Genomic DNA, 6,000 nt, shown 5'->3' with positions numbered 1-6,000 from the left:
ATTTGTCTTCAAGGACGTCCAAGCCCACCAAGTTTTTTGCTGGATCTGGAAGTCCAAATGCACAATGAAGTTGAAGGTTTTTGCCTGGCTTCTTTTCCAGGACAGGCTCAATACAAGGAACTTGTTGAAAAGAAGGCACTACAACGTAGGGGATTATCACAATTGCCTCTTGTGTGGAATGGCCATTGAGGAAATAGTGGAGCACATGATCTTCACATGCTCTTTCAGCAAACTTTGCTGGGACAAACATGGGATTAATTGGGAACCTTTCCCTGGCCATTTGCATGCTATTGAGGCCCAAAAAATAACTCATCCCACTCCTATGTTCTTGGAAAAATTCATTGTGGCACCCTGGAGTATTTGGAAGGAGAGGAATAACAAACACTTTAGAGCGATACTGCCATCCTTCAACTCTTGGCTGGACAGATTCAAAGGGTGCTTTGGGCTTCTTCAAAAGAGTAAAAGAGGAGCATAGGCCCTTTGTACTTGACTTTGTACACTCCCTATAGTAGCACCCCCAAGTTGCTCTCTCTTCTCTTGTCACAAAGTTGACAAGATTATATTATCTCCCCCCACAATGTAAATACTCATTGTACAGTGTGTGTTCTTTTCATTTAATATATTAACACAGTAGGAGTCTTTCCTACTGTTCATGGTCAAAAAAACGGCCACGTCAGCATGGTCAAAGCTGACGCGTGGGGCCATTGTGGTTAGGTTAAAGCTAAATAGGGATTTACCCCGTGGTTAATTTGCATGGTGGGGCCGGTCTGTCAGTGACACAGGGCGAGGTTAACGTGGTAATTAGCCTCATGCTAATGACGCCACATCACCTCACCGGAGTTGTCCGGCGACGACCAAACCGAGCGGCGGAGATGCATCGGGTTCGCTCTACAAGGCTTGGTTTGGGGCGTGGTTGGGTTCTACGGAGAGCTGGGGCTGAGCCACGTCTGTGGGTGGTGGAGCTGGACCAGATGGTCATCAGAATCAATGCCAATGATGAGGTTTGCTGCGGTCGTGGTTCGGCCATGCTCGAGTTCAATGCTAAGGTGTTCGGGAGGAGGAGCTGGTGGTGGCTACGGGTGCGCGGAAAGGTTCTGAGCACGTTGGTGTGCCCCAACACGGGCTGGAATGACCATGGCCGCAACTATGTCATCGTCGGCGGCGAGGAGCTCACGGCTTCGACGGAACTACGGCCCAGGCAAGGCAAATGAGCGCGGAAGTAAGGGGAAACGACGTAGGAGCTCACAGCGGGTCGGACGAGGTAGACGACGAGCTTGGGGAGGCGGAAACGGCGGCGAATCGACGTGTGCGGCTTCTGGCGATCGAGGAGGAAGAAGACGAGGCAGCCGGCAATGCAGGTCGTCCCACCGCTCGAGGCGAGGGTGGGGCAAAGCGGCGGACAATGGCGGAGAATGTGGACAGCACGTGGGGGCAAGGGGAGCACGATGGTCGTGGCAAACGGCGTCGGCGACGACAAGCTCTGCTCGGGCATCAGAGGGATAGAGAGCAGAGGAGGGGAGGATGCCAAGGGAGAGTGAGAGAGGTCCAGGGGGAGGTCGGGGCGATGCACATGGCGCTCGGGGTTGACTCCAGTAGTGGCAAGTAGGTAGGAGGTGGCCAGGCACATGCTCACGCGCGTTGGCCACGCGCTCGTCCTCTTGGCAAGGAGGAAGACGACAGGGGAGGTGGCCAGGTGGGCTGGGCCACTAGCTGGGCCAGATGGCGCCAGGTAAGTTGGCCCAGGTGAGTCCTTCTCTCCCTCTCTTCTAATTCTTTCTGTTTTTCTATTTCTTTTTCTCTGTTTTTAATTAGTAAAAATACTAACCCATTTCATAAAATCCTAGAACCAATTATGGATGCTTTCTGGATTATTCCAGTGACACTTAACCATTTCCAGCCTTTTTGAAGCATTTAAAGTAAATATAGTATTTAAATTGCTCCAATTCAAATATGTATTGGATTAATTCAAAAATCCAGAAATGACCTAAAAATATGTTCGTCATTTTTGGCAGAGGTTTTCACCTTTATCAGAAATCAAGAACATTTTTAAAGGCATATTTGTGTTCATTGATAATGATTTTATTTTGAACCTAGTTTAATTCATTTGGTGCTAGGGTTTTGAACATCCCCATTTCAGGTTAAGTAAAATTTAAACATGATGCACACATGAAGCTAGCCTAGTGCAAAACCAGAAGCTAGGGATGTGACATGTGAACAGGGCACGGGGGAAGCGATATCGCTCCCCCTCTTCGTTCTCATCACCTCCCGCATTTTCTTGGGTGTCATGGAGGATGAAGCCGTTGATGAAGAAAATGATGGTGAAGATGACGCGCTGTATACACTTCTCGGGTTCTCGCAAGCTCTTCCCCCTACCTGGTGCGCCAAAGATGTCGTGGAAAAAAAACCAACCACCTATGGGGCCATGAGCCCCTTGTGCTTCGTTAGGGGAGGATGAGCACATTACGCCAAGAGGGGAGAACGTCGCACAGCACGACAGAGATCACACGGGCAGTTTTTACGCAGGTTCGGGCCGCCATGAGGCATAAAACCCTACTCCTGCTTTGGTGGATTGATGGTGGATAGTGGTGGAAATGTGGTGCTCTAGCATGGCACGGTTGCCTTGGGGCGAGGGCGGGTACACGCGTTTGAGTGTACAGTGGTCCGAATCGTTTCTATGCTTGCCACGGGCCTCCTTTTATAGATCAAGGATCACCACAATGGCAAATCTGTCATTGTGCTCTGATTAGGTAGCAAATAGTGCTATCATACCTAACTCTACAGACAGGGCAGAGCACATTAAATGCGCCTCTTAGCTAGTGTCACATCACGGAGTGCCCGGTAAGCCTTGTCGGGCTGTTCTGCCACCTTCTTGTTTGTCTGCTTGACACGTCGCTGGACAGGTGTCACTTGGAGGTGATTTCCATAGGAAGTGGATGCCATGTGCCCAACAACAGCCACTTAGTCACTTGGGGGCTTGACACCGCACCGATCAATAACTTGCGTCGCCGCGAGGTGGAGCGATGGAGCCTTGGCAGGGTCTTTTACCATCATTGTGCCTGGTGGGCCTGCCAGGACAGTCTTCATGCTTACTCTTGGAGCCACCTCGACCTCGCCAGGCTCGCCTTCCCGGCAAGGGAGTTTTTCCCTTAGTGGTGTCTTGCTCCTTCTACTTGACTTGGTCTTCTTGATCTGCCCTCTGATTTTTGAAAGAGTAGATCTCTTCAGCTTAGCCTTGTCTTGGATGTTGCAATCTTGCTGGCCCGATGAATTGTCGTCCGTGCACAAGTCAGTGGAAAACATACACCCCTGCTGGTGTACCCCAACAACAATTAAAGCATGGATAATAAATGATTATCATGAACAAGGAAATATGATAATAACCAATTTGTTATTGCATCTAGGGCATATTTCCAACACTCCCTTGCACGGTTCTTCTTCTCCTCCTCCATTTTCTCTGGCGCTTTGTAAGGCGCCACTGTCAGCATCTCTTCCAACAGAGCTGACATGGGGTCTTTGGGTAGTGGGGTAGGACTATCCATCTGTACGAACTTCTTAAGAAAGCCCTGGGAAATAACAAGGAGTTGAGGACCATAGTGGTAATGCAAATATCCGAACATAAAGAGGATAGTATTACATTACCTCCTTAGGGGGTTCTCGGTGTCGACCAAGTCTTCTGCATAAACTCAAACTTCATCGGATCCCAACAAACACACCTCAAAAAGTCACTTCATCAAATAGATCTCCAAGAAACCATTGTATTGAGAATCAAAAAGAGATAAGAAGCCATCTAGCTACTGCCTATGGACCCGTAGGTCTATGGTGAACTACTCACGCATCATTGAAGAGGCACCAATGAGGATGATGAACACCTTCGTCATCATGTTCCCCGCTGGCAAGGTGTCAGAATATGGCTCTAGATTGGATCTCGTGGTTCTAGAAATTGCTGCGGCTAGAATTGTTTTTCATCGACTCCTGTAGGGTTTCTAGAGTATTTGGGAATTTATAGGGTGAAGAGGTCGTTCCTGAGACCCCGTGGGCCCCACAACCCATCTAGGCGTGCCTGGGCTCCAGGGCATACCCTGGTGGGTTGTGGTCCCCACGGACCTCCACCCAGTTGCTTTCTTGGTTCCCAAGTTGTCTTATGGTCTAAAAAAATCTCCAAAATGTTTTGCTGAGATTGGACTCATTTTGGTAGGGATATTCTGCGAAGTAAAAAACAAGCAAAAAACAACAATTGGCACTGGGCACTAAGTCAATAGGTTAGTATCAAAAAATGATATAAAGATGCTATAAAATGATGGTAAAACATCCAGGAATGGTAATATAATAGCATGGAACAAGAAAAAATTATAGATACGTTGGAGACGTAGTAGCATCCTATCGGTGTACTAGAGTAGGGGTACCCTAGCATCCCGAACTCGTGCACGGGCAGTTGCAGCACCCCGCGGCAAGGCTTGCCGGGTGACCGCCAAGACCCTCCGTGGATCCCTTGAAGACCATTCAAGAACAAAGTACTCAAACCAAGGCCCTGGCAAGAGGAGCTTGCCGGGAAGGCCAAACAAGGCCCCGGCAAGAGGATCTTGCTGGGAAGAGACAAGACCCCGGCAAGAGGAGCTTGCCGGGAAGGCTACTCAAGGCATACCAAGAAAGCTTGCCGCGACGCGCCCTGCGTCCCGGCAAGATCCGGCGAGCGACAAGCTTCCGGACGCGACAAGACGACGGCCGCGGCAAGGATCTTGCCGCGGGAAACCCCCACTTCGTGCCCGCGCTCCAGCACACCTGCTAACGTGTCGCTCTGGGACTATCCCAAGCACATGTGGCAGGAGGCCGTGCAGCTAGCGGTACGTGGTGGCAAGCGGAGATGAAGAGAAGCCCATCGTGGCAAACGGTGGTGCTCCTAACGGTCACCTTTTGCACTGTTTAGGAGACTCAGACAGGCATTTAATGCCTTTGTCCCCTGCCGTCAGAGTTAGGTAGGGTGCACTGTATCCACAGTAGCGGTAGCTGCACCTACCGCATCCTTTTCCATTTTTACCCTTCTAGTCTACGTTGCCACCTGTGGGTAACCCCTTGAAAGTATAAAAGGAGGCCCAAGCGCAATGTAGAGGGCGTTCGGCCAGTTCGGCTCATTGGAGATACCAGAAACACTCCCACGCTCAGTCTGGTAGCGTCGATCGCTCCTGAGCAAAGATTCAATACACACAAACAAGCAACAGTAGGGTTTTACGCATCCGTGCGGCCCGAAGCTGGGTAAAATCCCCCCCGCGTGCACCGCCTCGATCCGCTCTTTGTGCGCTCTCCACCTCCCACCGAACCGAAAGGGGCCCTGTCCCCATAGGTGTTGGTGGGATCAGCACCCCCCGACATCTCTGGCGCGCCAGGTAGGGGGCTTCGGCGGCGGCTGTTCTTCATCGTCATGGCTCCTAAGGAGCGGGCGAGCGAAAGAACGACGCCGGTGCGGCAACAGAAAAAGCTAAGTCGTGCGAGACTTTAGATATTTCCTTTCTGTATAAGGTTATCCGCCTCGGAGATCTTGCTCTTTGTACGGAAAACCTGTGCGCGGAGGAATCAACTCGTAGCTAGTTGTGCCCTTACTCTGTTTCGAGTCCGCTCAACAACTTAAGTGAGCTGCTAGCGCCCTTACTTTGCTTCGAGTCCGCTCAGCAAATTAAGTGAGCCGCTAGCGCCCTTACTTTGTTTTGAGTCCGCTCAACAACTTAAGCGAGCTGCAACTAGTTGCGACAAGATTGCTTGTCGGTAGCGACCCCGCCAGCAGGCTGCTGAAGTTCCGCACTCGGCGCTCGCGGCAAGGGTGCCTGCATCGGCAAGTTTCCCTAGAAAGCGTAGGGTGGACGTACAAAGAGGGGTTGAACAGGAAGATAGCATGTGTTATTTATTTGAGATTTCTGCATAGACCTGTATGCCGAGGAGCCTTCTCGGGGCTAGTTGCGCTCCATGTTGCCTCGAGTCCGCTCGGCAACTTGTGCGGTTGAGCTAGAA

Source organism: Triticum aestivum, chromosome 7B (genome assembly GCF_018294505.1).
Source record: "Triticum aestivum cultivar Chinese Spring chromosome 7B, IWGSC CS RefSeq v2.1, whole genome shotgun sequence".
Taxonomy (NCBI): domain Eukaryota; kingdom Viridiplantae; phylum Streptophyta; class Magnoliopsida; order Poales; family Poaceae; genus Triticum; species Triticum aestivum.
Note: the sequence above shows the minus strand (reverse complement) of the source record.